Below are 18,228 nucleotides of genomic sequence, written 5' to 3'. Positions count from 1 at the left end.
TCAGAATTTTTGGAATTTCGACAAAACTTTTAATTTTTATTTTTGAAAATTTGGAAGAATTTTTACCGTTGTTAAAATTTTTGAAAATTTTTTTAAATTTTGAAAATTTTCGAGAATTTTGAAATTTTTTGGAATTTCGACGATTTTTGAAAATTTTGACAAGTTTTTTATAATTGAAAAAATTTTGATAACTAACAAATTCTTAAATTTCCTTCAATTATTGAACTTATTGTACTGCTAGTTTTGACCGGGAGCCTGCAGATGCAACCCGGAGGATGCTGTGGTTGACATGTGTAGCATGGAGCCTATCGGTGCTGAGGGATTATAAGAAATAAATGAACTTTTTGAGGAATTTAGAATAATTTAGGAAATTCTCAGAATTTTTGGATTTTCGACAAATTGTATAATTTTTTTGTTGAAAATTTGGAAGAATTTTTAACGTTTTTGAAATTTTAAAAATTTTGAAGTTTTTGTAAATTTTGGAATTTTTGAAAATTTTTTAAATTTTTGAAATTTTGAAGTTTTGATAATTTTTGGAAATGTTGAAAAGTTTTGAAAATTTTGAAATTTTTTAGAATTTCGACGGTTTTTGAAAATTTTGACAAATTTTTAAAAATTTAAAAAAGTTCGATCTCTAACAAATTCTTAATTTCCTTTAATTATTGAATTTATTGTACTGCTAGTTTGGAGTGGCGAGCCTGCAGATGCAACTCAGAGGTTGCCGTGGTTGACATGTGTAGCCTGGAGCCTATCGGTGCTGCCAGAGGGAGTGTAGGAAGTAATTGAAATTTTTGAGGAATTTAGAAAAAGTTGGGAAATTTTCAGAATTTTTGGAATTTTGACTATTTTTTAATTTTTATTAATTTGGAAACATTTTTAACGTTTTTGACATTTTTGAAAATTTTGAAATTTTTTAAAATTTTTGAAATTTTTGCGGTTTTTGAAAATTTTAACAAATTTTTAAAAATTTAAAAAATTTTGATACCTAAGAAATTCTTAATTTCCTTTAATTATTGAACTTATTTTACTGCTAGTTTGGAGCGGCGAGCCTGCAGATGCAACTCAGAGGATGCCGTGGTTGACAGATGTGTAGCCTGGAGCCTATCGGTGCTGCCACGAGGAGTGTAGGAAATAATTAAAATTTTTGAGGAATTTAGAAAAAGTTGGGAAATTTTCAGAATTTTTGGAATTTTGACAAATTTTAATTTTTTTTTAAATGTGGAAGAATTTTTAACGTTTTTGAAATTTTTGAAAATTTTGATATTTTTTGGTATTTCGAAGATTTTTGAAAATTTTTGAAGTTTTTGGAAATTTAGGATTTTTTTGAAAATTTTTCAATTTTTTGAAAATTTTAAAGTTTGAAAATTTTTGAAAATTTGAATTTTTTGAGGATTTTTTAAATTTTTGAAAATTTTGAAGTTTTTGAAACTTTTTGAGAATATTGAAAATTTTTGAAAATTTTGAAATTTTTTGGAATTTCGACGGTTTTTGAAAATTTTGACAACTCTAATTGTTAATTTCCTTTAATTATTGAACTTATTGCACTGCTAGTTTGGAGCGGCGAGCCTGCAGATGCAACTCAGAGGATGCCGTGGTTGACAGATGTGTAGCCTGGAGGCTATCGGTGCTGCCAGGGGAGTGTAGGAAATAATTGAAATTTTTTAGGAATTTAGAAAAGGTTGGGAAATTTTCAGAATATTTGGAATTTCGACAAAATTTTTTAATTTTTTTTTTTTAAATATGGAAGAATTTTTAACGTTGTTGAAAATTTCGAAAATTTTTCAAAATTTTGAAAATTTTCGAGAATTTTGAAATTTTTTTGGAATTTCAACGATTTTTGAAAATTTTGACGAATTTTTAAAAATTTAAAAAATATTGATAATTCAAACAAATTCTTAAAATTTCCTTTAATTTTTGAACTTATTGTAGTGCTAGTTGGTAGCGGCGAGCCTGCTGATGCAACGCAGAGGATGCCGTGGCTGAAATGTATAGCCTCGAACCTATCGTTGCTGCCAGGAGGAGTATTGGAAATCATTAAAATTGTTGAGAAATTTGCAAAATGTTAGCAGATTTCCAGAACTTTTGGAATTCCGTCAAATTTTTAAAGTATTTTTGAAAATATGGAAGACTTTTTAACGTGTTTGAAATTTTTGAAAATTTTTGATAATTTTGAAATTTTTTAAAATTTTTGAAAGTTTTTAAATTTTTTTGGAATTTCGACAATTTTTGAAAATTTTTGAAGTTTTTAAAATTTAGGATGATTTTAAAAATTTTTTAATTTTTTGAAAATTTTGAAGTTTGAAAATTTTTGAAAATTTTGAATTTTTTGAGAATTTTTGAAGTTTTTGAATATTTTTGAAAATTTTGAAATTTTTTGGAATTTCGACGAATTTTGAAAATTTTGACAGATTTTTAATAATTTTAAAAATTTTGATAACTTAAATTCTTAAATTTCCTTTAATTATTGAACTTATTGTAGTGCTAGTTTGGAGCGGCGAGCCTGCTGATGCAACCTAGAGAATGCCGTGGTTGACAGATGAGTAGCATGGAGCCTATCGGTGCTGCCAGGGGAGTATAGGAAATAAGTGAAATTTTTTAGGAATTTAGAAAATGTTAGGAAATTTGCAGAATTTTTGGAAATTCCACAAAATTTTTATTTTTTTTTTTGAAAATTTGGAAGAATTTTTAACGTTGTTGAAATTTTTTAAAATTTTTGAAAATTTCGAAAATTTTTAAAAATTTTGAAATTTTTTGGTATTTCGGCTATTTGTTAAAATTTTTGAAATTTTTTAAATATTTGAAATATTTTGCAATTTCGACTTTTTTTTTAAGATTTTTAAATTTCTGAAATTTTTGAAAAGTTCGAAAATTTTGCATTTTTGAAAATTTTTTAAATTTTTGAAAATTTGTAAGTTTTGAAAATTTTTTAAATATTTGAAAATTATTGAAATGTTGAAAATTTTTGAAAATTTTGAAATTTTTGAAAATTTTTGTAAATTTTGAAATTTTTTGGAATTTAGACGGTTTTTGAAAATTTTGACAAATTTTTAAAAATTTAAAAAATTTTGATAACTCTAAGAAATTCTTAATTTCCTTTAATTATTGAACTTATTGTACTGCTAGTTTGGATACGGCGAGCCTGCAGATGCAACTCAGAGGATGCCGTGGTTGACAGATGTGTAGCCTGGAGCCTATCGGTGCTGTCAGGGGAGTGTAGGAAATAATTGATATTTTTTAGGAATTTAGAAAAAGTTCGGAAATTTTCAGAATTTTTGGAATTTCGACAAAACTTTTAATTTTTAGTTTTGAAAATTTGGAAGAATTTTTACCGTTGTTAAAATTTTTGAAAATTTTTTTAAATTTTGAAAATTTTCGAGAATTTTGAAATTTTTTGGAATTTCGACGATTTTTGAAAATTTTGACAAGTTTTTTATAATTGAAAAAATTTTGATAACTAACAAATTCTTAAATTTCCTTCAATTATTGAACTTATTGTACTGCTAGTTTTGACCGGGAGCCTGCAGATGCAACCCGGAGGATGCTGTGGTTGACATGTGTAGCATGGAGCCTATCGGTGCTGAGGGATTATAAGAAATAAATGATCTTTTTGAGGAATATAGAATAATTTAGGAAATTTTCAGAATTTTTGGATTTTCGACAAATTGTATAATTTTTTTGTTGAAAATTTGGAAGTATTTTTAACGTTTTTGAAATTTTTCAAAATTTTGAAGTTTTTGTAAATTTTGGAATTTTTGAAAATTTTTAAAATTTTTGAAATTTTGAAGTTTTGATAATTTTTGGAAATGTTGAAAAGTTTTGAAAATTTTGAAATTTTTTAGAATTTCGACGGTTTTTGAAAATTTTGACAAATTTTTAAAAATTTAAAAAAGTTCGATCTCTAACAAATTCTTAATTTCCTTTAATTATTGAATTTATTGTACTGCTAGTTTGGAGTGGCGAGCCTGCAGATGCAACTCAGAGGTTGCCGTGGTCGACATGTGTAGCCTGGAGCCTATCGGTGCTGCCAGGGGGAGTGTAGGAAGTAATTGAAATTTTTGAGGAATTTAGAAAAAGTTGGGAAATTTTCAGAATTTTTGGAATTTTGACTAATTTTTATTTTTTTTTAATTTGGAAAAATTTTCAACGTTTTTGACATTTTTGAAAATTTTGAAAATTTTGAAAATATTTGAAATTTTTGCGGTTTTTGAAAATATTAACAAATTTTTAAAAATTTAAAAAATTTTGATAACTCTAAGAAATTCTTAATTTCCTTTAATTATTGAACTTATTGTAGTGCTAGTTGGTAGCGGCGAGCCTGCTGATGGAACGCAGAGGATGCCGTGGCTGAAATGTATAGCCCCGAACCTATCGTTGCTGCCAGGGGGAGTATTGGAAATCATTGAAATTGTTGAGGAATTTGCAAAATGTTAGCAGATTTCCAGAACTTTTGGAATTTCGTCAAATTTTTAAAGTATTTTTGAAAATATGGAAGAATTTTTAACGTTTTTGAAAATTTTGAAAATTTTTGATAATTTTGAAATTTTTTAAAATTTTTGAAAATTTTAAAATTTTTTTGGAATTTCGACGATTTTTGAAAATTTTTCAAGTTTTTAAAATTTAGGATGATTTTGAGAATTTTTGAATTTTTTGAAAATTTTGAAGTTTGAAAATTTTTGAAAATTTTGAATTTTTTGAGAATTTTTGATGTTTTTGAAAATTTTTGAAAATTTTGAAATTTTTTGGAATTTCGACCATTTTTGAAAATTTTGACAGATTTTTAATAATTTTAAATATTTTGATAACTTAAATTCTTAAATTTCCTTTAATTATTGAACTTATTGTAGTGCTAGTTTGGAGCGGCGAGCCTGCTGATGCAACCTAGAGAATGCCGTGGTTGACAGATGAGTAGCATGGAGCCTATCGGTGCTGCAAGGGGAGTATAGGAAATAAGTGAAATTTTTGAGGAATTTAGAATATGTTAGGAAATTTGCAGAATTTTTAGAATTTCGACAAAATTTTTATTTTATTTTTTTTTTAAATTTGGAAGAATTTTTAACGTTGTTGAGATTTTTGAAAATTTTTGAAAATTTTGAAAATTTTTGAAAATTTTGAAATTTTTTGGTATTTCGGCTATTTGTTAAAATTTTTGAAATTTTTTAAATATTTGAAATATTTTGCAATTTCGACAATTTTTGAAAGAATTTTAAATTTCTGAAATTTTTGAAAAGTTTGAAAATTTTGCATTTTTGAAATTTTTTTAAATTTTTGAAAATTTGTAATATTTTGAATATTTTTTAAATTTTTGAAAATTATTGAAAATGTTGAAAATTTTTGAAAATTTTGAAATTTTTGAAAATATTGTAAATTTTGAATTTTTTTGCAAATTTCGACGGTTTTTGAAAATTTAGACAAATTTTTAAAAATTTAAAAAAATTTTGATAACTCTAAGAAATTCTTAATTTCCTTTAATTATTGAACTTATTGTACTGCTAGTTTGGATATGGCGAGCCTGCAGATGCAACTCAGAGGATGCCGTGGTTGACAGATGTGTAGCCTGGACCCTATCGGTGCTGCCATGGGAGTGTAGGAAATAATTGAAATTTTTTAGGAACTTAGAAAAAGTTGGGAAATTTTCAGAATTTTTGGAATTTCGACAAAATTTTTAATTTTTTTTTTTAAATTTGGAAGAATTTTTAACGTTGTTAAAATTTTTGAAAATTTTTTTAAATTTTGAAAATTTTCGAGAATTTTGAATTTTTTTGCAATTTCGACGGTTTTTGAAAATTTTGAGAAGTTTTTTTATTATTGAAAAAAATTTGATAACTAACAAATTCTTAAATTTCCTTTAATTATTGAACTTGTACTGCTAGTTTTGACCGGGAGCCTGCAGATGCAACGCGGAGGATGCTGTGGTTGACATGTGTAGCATGGAGCCTATCGGTGCTGAGGGATTATAAGAAATAAATGAAATTTTTGAGGAATTTAGAATACGTTAGGAAATTTTCAGAATTTTTGGAATTTCGACAAATTGTATAATTTTTTTCTTGAATATTTGGAAAAATTTTTAACGTTTTTGAAATTTTTCAAAATTTTGAAGTTTTTGAAAATTTTGGAATTTTTGAAAATTTTTTAAATTTTTGAAATTTTGAAGTTTTGATAATTTTTGGAAATGTTGAAATGTTTTGAAAATTTTGAAATTTTTTTAGAATTTCGACGGTTTTTGAAAATTTTGACAAATTTTTAAAAATTTAAAAAATTTCGATAACTAACAAATTCTTAATTTCCTTTAATTATTGAATTTATTGTACTGCTAGTTTGGAGTGGCGAGCCTGCAGATGCAACTCAGAGGTTGCCGTGGTTGACATGTGTAGCCTGGAGCCTATCGGTGCTGCCAGGGGGAGTAGGAAGTAATTGAAATTTTTGAGGAATTTAGAAAAAGTTGGGAAATTTTCAGAATTTTTGGAATTTTGACTAATTTTTATTTTTTTTTAATTTGGAAAAATTTTACCGTTTTTGACATTTTTGAAAATTTTGAAATTTTTGAAAATTTTTGAAATTTTTGCGGTTTTTGAAAATTTTAACAAATTTTTAAAAATTTAAAATATTTTGATAACTAAGAAATTCTTAATTTCCTTTAATTATTGAACTTATTTTACTGCTAGTTTGGAGCGGCGAGCCTGCAGATGCAACTCAGAGGATGCCGTGGTTGACAGATGTGTAGCCTGGTGGCTATCGGTGCTGCCAGGGGAGTGTAGGAAATAATTGAAATTTTTTAGGAATTTAGAAAAGGTTGGGAAATTTTCAGAATATTTGGAATTTCGACAAAATTTTTTAATTTTTTTTTTAAATATGGAAGAAATTTAACGTTGTTGAAAATTTCGAAAGTTTTTCAAAATTTTGAAAATTTTCGAGAATTTTGAAATTTTTTTGGAATTTCAACGATTTTTGAAAATTTTGACGAATTTTTAAAAATTTAAAAAATATTGATAATTCAAACAAATTCTTAAAATTTCCTTTAATTTTTGAACTTATTGTAGTGCTAGTTGGTAGCGGCGAGCCTGCTGATGCAACGCAGAGGATGCCGTGGCTGGAATGTATAGCCTCGAACCTATCGTTGCTGCCAGGAGGAGTATTGGAAATCATTAAAATTGTTGAGGAATTTGCAAAATGTTAGCAGATTTCCAGAACTTTTGGAATTTCGCCAAATTTTTAAAGTATTTTTGAAAATATGGAAGACTTTTTAACGTGTTTGAAATTTTTGAAAATGTTTGATAATTTTGAAATTTTTTAAAATTTTTGAAAATTTTTAAATTTTTTTGGAATTTCGACGATTTTTGAAAATTTTTGAAGTTTTTAAAATTCAGGATGATTTTAAAAATTTTTTAATTTTTTGAAGTTGTTGAATATTTTTAAAATTTTGAGATTTTTTGGAATTTCGACCAATTTTGAAAATTTTGACAGATTTTTAATAATTTTAAAAATTTTGATAACTTAAATTCTTAAATTTCCTTTAATTATTGAACTTATTGTAGTGCTAGTTTGGAGCGGCGAGCCTGCTGATGCAACCTAGAGAATGCCGTGGTTGACAGATGAGTAGCATGGAGCCTATTGGTGCTGCCAGGGGAGTATAGGAAATAAGTGAAATTTTTTAGGAATTTAGAAAATGTTAGGAAATTTGCAGAATTTTTGGAAAATCGACAAAATTTTTATTTTTTTTTTTGAAAATTTGGAAGAATTATTAACGTTGTTGAAATTTTTAAAATTTTCGAAAATTTCGAAAATTTTTAAAAATTTTGAAATTTTTTGGTATTTCGGCTATTTGTTAAAATTTTTTAAATTTATTAAATATTTGAAATATTTTGCAATTTCGACTTTTTGTGAAAGATTTTTAAATTTCTGAAATTTTTGAAAAGTTTGAAAATTTTGCATTTTTGAAAATTTTTTAAATTTTTGAAAATTTGTAAGTTTTTGAAAATTTTTTAAATGTTTGAAAATTATTGAAAATGTTGAAAATTTTTGAAAATTTTGAAATTTTAGAAAATTTTTGTAAATTTTGAAATTTTTTGGAATTTCGACGGTTTTGAAAATTTTGACAAATTTTTAAAAATTTAAAACATTTTGATAACTCTAAGAAATTCTTAATTTCCTTTAATTATTGAACTTATTGTACTGCTAGTTTGGATACGGCGAGCCTGCAGATGCAACTCAGAGGATGCCGTGGTTGACAGATGTGTAGCCTGGAGCCTATCGGTGCTGCCAGGGGAGTGTAGGAAATAATTGAAATTTTTTAGGAATTTAGAAAAAGTTGGATAATTTTCAGAATTTTTGGAATTTTGACAAAACTTTTAATTTTTTTTTTGAAAATTTGGAAGAATTTTTACCATTGTTAAAATTTTTGAAAATTTTTTTAAATTTTGAAAATTTTCGAGAATTTTGAAATTTTTTGGAATTTCGACGATTTTTGAAAATTTTGACAAGTTTTTTATAATTGAAAAAATTTTGATAACTAACAAATTCTTAAATTTCCTTCAATTATTGAACTTATTGTACTGCTAGTTTTGACCGGGAGCCTGCAGATGCAAACCGGAGGATGCTGTGGTTGACATGTGTAGCATGGAGCCTATCGGTGCTGAGGGATTATAAGAAATAAATGAACTTTTTGAGGAATTTAGAATAAGTTAGGAAATTTTCAGAATTTTTGGAATTTCGACAAATTGTATAATTTTTTTGTTGAAAATTTGGAAGAATTTTTAACGTTTTTGAAATTTTTCAAAATTTTGAAGTTTTTGAAAATTTTGGAATTTTTGAAAATTTTTTAAATTTTTGAAATTTTGAAGTTTTGATAATTTTTGGAAATGTTGAAAAGTTTCGAAAATTTTGAAATTTTTTAGAATTTCGACGGTTTTTGAAAATTTTGACAAATTTTTAAAAATTTAAAAAATTTCGATAACTCTAACAAATTCTTAATTTCCTTTAATTATTGAATTTATTGTACTGCTAGTTTGGAGTGGCGAGCCTGCAGATGCAACTCAGAGGTTGCGTGGTTGACATGTGTAGCCTGGAGCCTATCGGTGCTGCCAGGGGGAGTGTAGGAAGTAATTGAAATTTTTGAGGAATTTAGAAAAAGTTGGGAAATTTTCAGAATTTTTGGAATTTTGAAAAATTTTTATTTTTTTTTAATTTGGAAAGATTTTTAACGTTTTTGACATTTTTGAAAATTTTGAAATTTTTGAAAATTTTTGAAATTTTTGCGGTTTTTGAAAATTTTATCAAATTTTTAATATTTTAAAAAATTTTGATAACTAAGAAATTCTTAATTTCCTTTAATTATTGAACTTATTGTACTGCTAGTTTGGAGCTGCGAGCCTGCAGATACAACCTAGAGGATGCCGTGTCTGACATGTGTAGAATCGAGCCTATCGGTGCTGCCAGGGGCAGTATTCGAAATATTTGAAATTTTTGAGGAATTTACAAAATCTTAGGAAATTTTCTGAATTTTTGTAATTTCGACAAATTTTTTAAACTTTTTGAAACTTTGGAAGAATTTTTAACGTTTTTGAAATTTTTGAAAATTTTTGAAAATTTTGGAATTTTTGAAATGTTTTAAAATTTTTGAAAATTTTGAAGTTTTTGAAAATTTTTAAAAATTTTGAAAATGTTGAAATTTTTTGGAATTTCGACGGTTTTTGAAAATTTTGACGTCTTTTATAATTTAAAAAATTTTGATAACTTTAACAAACTCTTAAATTTCCTTTAATTTTTGAACTTATTTTACTGCTAGTTTGGAGCGACGAGCCTGCAGATGCAACTCAGAGGATGCCGTGTTTGACAGATGTGTAGCGTGCAGCCTATCGAAGCTGCCAGGAGTGTAGGAAATAATTGAAATTTTTGAGGAATTTAGAAAAAGTTGGGAAATTTTCAGAATTTTTGGAATTTTGACAATTTTTTTTTTAATTTGGAAGAATTTTTTACGTTTTTAAAATTTTTGAAAATTTTTGAAAATGTTTAAATTTTTTGGACTTTCGACGAATTTTGAAAATTTTGACAAATATTTAAAAATATAAAAAAATTTGGTAATTCTAACAAATTCTTAAATTCCTTTATTTATTGAACTTATTGTACTGGTAGTTTTGAGCGGCGAGCCTGCAGATGCAACTCAGAGGATGCCGTGGTTGACAGATGTGTAGCCTGGAGCCAATTGGTGGTGCCAGGGGTAGTGTAGGAAAAAATTGAAATTATTGAGGAATTTAGAAATAGTTGGGATATTTTCAGAATTTTTAACGTTTTGGAAATATTTGAAAATTTTTGAAATTTTTAAAATTTTTTGGAATTTCGACGATTTTTGAAAATTTTTGAAATTTTTGAAGTTTTTGGAAATTTAGGATTATTTTGAAAATTTTTTAAATTTTTGAAAATTTTTTAAAATTTTGAAAATTTTTGAAACTTTTAAAATTTTTTTGGAATTTCGACGATTTTTGAAAATTGTGACAAGTTTTTTTAAAATTTAAAAAATTTTGATAACTGTAACAAATTCTTAAATTTCCTTTTATTATTGAACTTATTGTACTGCCAGTTTGGACCGGCGAGCCTGCAGATGCAACCCAGAGGATGCCGTAGTTGACATGTGTAGCATGGAGCCTATCGGTGCTGACTGGGGGATTATAAGAAATAATTGAAATTTTTGAGAAATTTAGAATAAGTTAGGAAATTTTAAGAAATTTTGGAATTTCGACAAATTTTTTAATTTTTTTGAAAATTTGGAATAATTTTTAACCGTTTTTGGAATTTTTGAAAATTTTAAAATTTTTTCAAAATTTTTGTGAATTTTCAAATTTTTTGGAATTTGGACGATTTTTGAAAATTTTTTAAATTTTTTATATTTTTGAAAATTTTTAAAAATTTTGAAGTTTTTGAAAATTTTGAAATTTTTTGGAATTTGGACGATTTTTGAAAATTTTTTCAATTTTTGAAATTCGTGAAAATTTTTGAAAATTTCGCATATTTTGAAAATTTTTAAAATTTTTGAAAATTTTGAAGTTTTTGAGAATTTTTGAAAATTTTGAAATTTTTTGGAGCATGGAGCCTATCGGTGCTGACTGGGGGATTATAAGAAATAATTGAAATTTTTGAGGAATTTAGAATAAGTTAGGAAATTTTCAGAATTTTTGGAATTTCGACAAATTTTTTAATTTTTTTGAAAATTTGGAAGAATTTTCTACGTCTTTGAAATTTTTGAAAATTATGGATTTTTTTTAAATTTTGGATTTTTTGAAATTTTTTTAAAATTTTTGAAATTTTGAAATTTTGAAAATTTTTGAAAATTTTGAAATTTTTTGGAATTTCGACGGTTTGTGAAAATCTTGACAAATTTTTAAAATTAAAAAAATTATCATAACTCTAAGAAATTCTTAATTTCCTTTAATTATTGAACTTATTGTACTGCAAGTTTGGAGCGGCTAACCTGCAGATGCAACTCAGAGGATTCCGTGGTTGACATATGTGTAGCCTGAAGCCTACCTGTGCTGCAAGAGGGAGTATAGGAAATAATTGAAATTTTTTAGGAAATTAGAAGTTAGGAAATTTGGAGAATTTTTGGAATTTCGACAAAATATTTATTTTTTTTTAAATTTGGAAGAACATTTAACGTATTTTAAAGTTTTGAAAATTTTTGGAAATTTTGAAAATTTTTGGAAATTTTGAAAATTTTTGAAAATTTTGAAATTTTTTGGAATTTCAGCGAAATCGTCGAAAATCCAAAAAATTTCAAAATTTTCAAAAATTTTCAAAAAATTCAACATTTAAAAAAAAAAAACAGAAAACTTCAAGACTACTTCCAAATTTTCAAAAAAAATAAAAATTTGTCAAAATTCCAAAAATTCTGAAAATTTCCCAAGTTTTCTAAATTTCTCAAAAATTTCAATTATTTTTTTCACTCCCCCTGGCAGCACCGATAGGCTCCAGGCTACACATGTCAACCACGGAATCCTCTGATTTGCATCTGCAGCTCGCCGCTCCAAATATCAGTACATTAAGTTCAATAATTAGAGGAAATTAAGAATTTCTTAGAGTTATCGAAATATTTCGAGTTTTTAAAAATTTATCAAAATTTTCAAAAACCGTCGAAATCCCAAAAAATTACAAAATTTTCAAAAATTTTCAAAATTTTCAAAAATTTTCAAAATTTTAAAAAATTTTCAAAACTTCAAAAATTTAAAAAATTTTCAAAAAATCTAAAATTTTCAAAAATCCAAAAATTTTCAAAAATTTCAATATTTTCAAAAATTTCATAACGTTCAAAATTCTTCCAAATTTAAAAAAAAATTAAAAAATTTGTCGAAATTCCAAAAATTCTGAAAATTTCCTTAATATTCTAAATTCCTAAAAAATTTCAATTATTTCTTATACTCCCCCAGTCAGCACCGATAGGCTCCATGCTACACATATCAGCCACCGCAGCCTCTGAGTTGCGTCTGCAGGCTCGCCGTCCAAACTAGCAGTACAATAAGAATAAGTAAAGGAAATTTTTTAGAGTTATCACAATTTTTTTAATTATAAAAAACTTGTCAAAATTTTCAAAAATCGTCGAAATTCCAAAAAATTTCAAAATTTAAAAAATTTTCAAAAACTTCAAAATTTTCAAAACTATAAATAATTTTCAAAATATCCAAAATTTTGAAAAATTTCAAAAAATTTAAAAAATTTCAAAAATATAAAAAAATTTCAAAAATATAAAAAAATCGTCCAAATTCCAAAAAAAAAATTAAAAATTTAAAAAAAATTTTCAAAAATTTAAAAAAATTTCAAAAATTCTTCCATATTTTCAAAAAACTTTAAAAATTAGTCGAAATTCCAAAAAATCTGAAAATTTGCTAACATTTTGCAAATTCCTCAAAAATTTCAATGATTTCCAAAACTCCCCCTGACAGCAACGATAGGCTCGTGGCTATACATGTCAGCCACGGCATCCTCTGCGTTGCATCAGCAGGCTCGCCGCTACCAACTAGCAATACAATAAGTTAAAAAATTAAAGCAAATTTTAAGAATTTGTTAGAATTATCAAAATTTTTTAAATTTTTAAAAATTCGTCAAAATTTTCAAAAATCATCGAAATTCCAAAAATTTCAAAATTCTCAAAATTTTGAAAAATTTTCAAAAATTTAAAAAATTTAAAAAATTTTCAAAAATCGTCCAAATTCCAAAAAATTTCAAAATTTACAAAAATTTTCAAAAATTTCAAAATTTTCAAAATTTTCTCAAATTTTTCAATAATTTTCAAAAATTTCAAAAATTTTCAATAATTTACAAATTTTCAAAAATTTTAAAAATTTTCAAAAATGAAAAATTTTCGAACATTTTCAAAATTTTCAGAAATTTAAAAAACTTTCAAAAATTTAAAAAAATCGCCGAAATTCCAAAAAATTTCAAAATTTTCAAAATTTCCAAAAATTTTCAAAATTTCCAAATATTTTCAAAACTTTCAAATACGTTAAATGTTCTTCCAAATTTAAAAACAAAAATTAAAATTTTGTCGAAATTCCAAAAATTCTGCAAATTTCCGAACTTCTAATTTCCTCAAAAAGTTCAATTATTTCCTATACTCCCTCTTGCAGCACAGATAGGCTTCAGGCTACACATGTCAATCTCGGCATCCTCTGAGTTGCATCTGCAGGTTAGCCGCTCCAAACTAGCAGTACAATAAGTTCAATAATTAAAGGAAATTAAGAATTTCTTAGAGTTATCATTTTTTTTAACTTTAAAAAATTTGTCAAAATTTTCAAAAATCGTCGAAATTGCAAAAAATTTCAAATTTTTCGAAAATTTTCAAAATTTAAAAAAATGTTCTTAACTTCAAAATTTTCAAAACTATAATTTTTAAAATATCCAAAATTTTGAAAAATTTCAAAAAATTTAAAAAATTTCAAAAATTTAAAAAAATCGTCCAAATTCCAAAAAAAATTTCAAAATTTTCAAAAATTTTCAAAAATTTCGAAATTTTAAAAAATTTTTCAAAATTTCAAAAACGTTAAAAATTCTTCAAAATTTAAAAAAAAAATAAAATTTTGTCGAAATTCCAAAAATTCTGAAAATTTCCCAACTTTTTCTGAATTCCTCAAAAATTTCAATTATTTCCTACACTCCCCCTGTCAGCACCGATAGGTACCAGGCTACACATGTCAACCACGGCAACCTCTGAGTTGCATCTGCAGGCTCGCAGCTCCAAACTAGCAGTACAATAAATTCAATAAAGAAAATTAAGAATTTCTTAGTTATCGAATTTTTTTAAATTTTTAAAATTTGTTAAAATTATCAAAAACCGTCGAAATTCCAAAAAAATTCAAAATTTTCAAAAATTTTCAAAACTTTAAAATTTTAAAAATTTTCAAAAAATCCAAACATTTTCAAAAATTTCAAAATTTTCAAAAATTTCAAAAACGTTAAAAATTCTTCCAAATTTTAAAAAAAAATTAAGAAATTTGTTGAAATTCCAAAAATAATGAAAATTTCCCAACATTTTCTAAATTCCTCAAAAATTTCAATTATTTCTTATACTCCAACAGTCAGCACCGATAGGCTCCATGCTACACATATCAACCACCGCACCCTCTGGGTTGCATCTGCAGGCTCGCCGTCCAAACTAGCAGTACAATAAGTTCAATAATTGAAGATAATTTAAGAGTTTTTTAGAGATATCACAATTTTTTAAATTATAAAAAACTTGTCAAAATTTTCAAAAATCGTCGAAATTGCAAAAAATTTCAAAATTTTCGAAAATTTTCAAAATTTAAAAAAATGTTCTAAAACTTCAAAATTTTCAAAAATTTAAATAATTTTCAATAATCCGAAATTTTGAAAAATTTAAAAAAATTTCAAAAATTTCAAAGATTTAAAAAAATTGTCCATATTCCTAAATTTCAAAATTTTGAAAAATTTTCAAATATCGTCGAAATTCCAAAAAATTTCAAAATTTTCAAAAATTTTGAAAAATTTCAACGATAAAAATTCTTCTATATTTCCAAAAAAAATTAAAAATTTTGTCGAAATTCCAAAAATTCTGCAAATTTCCCAACTTTTAAATTCCTCAAAAATTTCAATTATTTCCTATACTCCCCTGGCAGTACCGATAGGCTCCATCCAGGCTACTCATCTGTCTAACACGGCATTCTCTAGGTTGCATCAGCAGGCTCGCCCCTCCAAACTGGCATTACAATAAGTTCAATAATTAATGGAAATTTAAGAATTTAAGTTATTATTTTTTAATTTTTAAAAAACTGTAACAGTTTTCAAAAATGGTCGAAATTCCAAAAAATTTCAAAATTTTCAAAAATTTTCAATGATTTTCAAAAACTTTAAAATTTTCAAAAATATAAAAAATTTTCAAAAAATCCAAAATTTTCAAAAATTTTAAAAAATATCAAAAACGTTAAAAATTCTTCCAAATTTTAAAAAAATTTTTAAAATGTGTTGAAATTACAAAAATTCTCAAAATTTCCTAACATTTTGTAAATTCCTCAAAAATTTCAAATATTTCGAATACTCCCCCAGCCAGCACCGATAGGCTCCATGCTACACATATCAGCCACGGCATCCTCTAGGTTGCATCTGCAGGATCGCCGGTCCAAATTAGCAGTAAAATAAGTTCAATAATTAAAGGAAATTTAAGAATTTGTTAGTTATCAAAATTTTTTAAATTCAAAAAAAACTTGTCAAAATTTTCAAAAATCGCCGAAATTCCAAAAATATTTCAAAATTTTCAAAAATTTTCAAAATATCCAAAATTTTCAAAATATCCAAAATTTTCAAAAATTTTCACGAATTTCAAAATGTAAAAAATTTTCAAAAATTGTCCAAATTCCAAAAAATTTCAAAATTTTTTAAACATTTCAAAATTTTGAAGAATTTAAAAAAATTTAAAAATTTCAAAAATTTTAAAAAATCGTCCAAATTCCAAAAAAAATTTCAAAATTTTTAAAACTTTCAAAAATTTTCAAGCATTTCAAATTTTTAAAAAATTTTCAAAATTTCAAAAACGTTAAAAATTCTTCCATATTTTAAAAAACCTTAAAATATTGTCGAAATTCCAAAAATTCTGAAAATCTGCTAACATTTTGCAAATTCCTCAAAAATTTCAATGATTTCTAATACTCCCCCTGGCAACGATTGGCTCGAGGCTATACATGTCAGCCACGGCATTCTCTGCGTTGCATCAGCAGGCTCGCCGCTACCAACTAGAACTACAATAAGTTCAAAATTAAAGGATATTTTAAGAATTTGTTAGAATTATCAAAATTTTTAAAATTTTTAAAAATTCGTCAAAATTATCAAAAATCGTCGAAATCCCAAAAATTTCAAAATTTTCAAAAATTTTTTAAAATCTTCAAAATTTTCAAAACTCGTCGAAATTCAAAAAAATTTCAAAATTTTGAAATATTTTCAAAAACTTCAAAATTTTGAAAAATTTTCAAAGATTAAAAAAATTTTCAAAAATCGTAGAAATCCCAAACATTTCAAAATTTTCAAAAATTTGCAAAATTTTCAAAAATTTGCAAAATTTTCAAAAATTTTCAAAAACTTCAAAGTTTCAAAAATTTAAAAAATTTTCAAAAAAATTCAAAATTTCCAAAAATTTCAAAATTTTCAAAAATCGTCGAAATTCCAAAAAATTTCAAAATTTTGAAAAATTTTCAAAAATTTAAAAAATTAAAAAAATTTTCAAAAATCGTCCAAATTCCAAAAAATTTCAAAATTTACATTTTTCAAAAATTTCAAAATTTTCAAAAATTCGCAAAATTTTCAAAAATTTTCAAAAACTTCAAAATTTTCAAAAAATTCAAAATTTAAAAAAAAATTCAAAATTTCCAAAAATTTCAAAATTTTCAAAAATCGTAGAAATTCCAAAAAAATTCAAAATTTTGAAAAATTTTCAAAAAATTCAAAATTTTCAAAACTTTTCAAAAACTTCAAAATTTTCAAAAATTTAAAAAATTTTCAAAAACTTCAAAATTTTCAAAAATTTAAAAAATTTTCAAAAAATCCAGAATTTTCAGATTTCAAAATTTTCGAAAATTTCAAAAACGTTAAAAATTCTTCCAAATTTTCAAAAAAATTAAAAAATTTGTCGAAATTCCAAAAATTCTGAAAATTTCCTAACTTATTCTAAATTCCTAAAAAATTTCAATTATTTCTTATAATCCCTCAGTCAGTACCGACAGGCTCCATGCTACACATGTCAACCACGGCATCCTCTGGGTTGCATTTGCAGGCTCGCCGGTCCAAACTAGCAGTACAATAAGTTCAATAATTAAAGGAAATTTAAGAATTTGTTAGTTATCAAAATTTTTTAAATTATAAAAAACTTGTCAAAATTTTCAAAAATAGTCGAAATACCTAAAGTTTTCAAAATTTTGAAAAATTTGAAAAAAACTTCTAAATTTAGGAGTTTGTTAGATTTATCAAAATTTTTTAAATTATCAAAAACTTGTCAAAATTTTCGGAAATCGTCGAAATTCCAAAATATTTCAAATTTTTCGAAAAATTTCAAATTATTCGAAAAGTTTCAAAATTTTAAAAAATTTTCAAAAACTTCAAAATTTTCAAAAATTTAATTAATTTTCAAAATATCCAAAGTTTTGAAAAATTTAAAAAAATTTAAAAAATTAAAAAAATTTAAAAAAATCGTCAAAATTCAAAAAAATTTCAAAATTTTCAAAAATTTTCAAAAATTTTAAAAAATTAAAAAAATTTCAAAAACGTTGAAAATTCTTCCATATTTTCAAGAAAACTTTAAAAATTTGTCGAAATTCCAAAAATTCTGAAAATCTGCTAACATTTTGCAAAGTCCTCAAAAAATTTCAATGATTTCCTATACTCCCCCCTGTCAGCAACGATAGGCTCGAGTCTATACATGTCAGCCACGGCATCCTCTGCGTTCCATCAGCAGGCTCGCCGCTACCAACTAGCACTACAATAAGTTCGAAAATTAAAGGAAATTTTAAGAATTTGTTAGAATTATCAAACTTCTTTAAATTTTTGAATATTCGTCAAAATTTTCAAAAATCGTCGAAATCCCACAAATTTCATAATTTTCAAAAATTTTCAAAATTTTCAAAAATTTTGAAAACTTACAAATTTTCAAAACTAAAAAATTTTCAAAAATCCAAAATTTTCAAACATTTTCAAAAATTTCAGAAATTTAAAAAACTTAAAAAAACCGTCGAAATTGCAAAAAAT

This window comes from Periplaneta americana, chromosome 15, assembly GCF_040183065.1.
Source record: "Periplaneta americana isolate PAMFEO1 chromosome 15, P.americana_PAMFEO1_priV1, whole genome shotgun sequence".
NCBI classification, from domain to species: Eukaryota; Metazoa; Arthropoda; class Insecta; order Blattodea; family Blattidae; genus Periplaneta; species Periplaneta americana.
Note: the sequence above shows the minus strand (reverse complement) of the source record.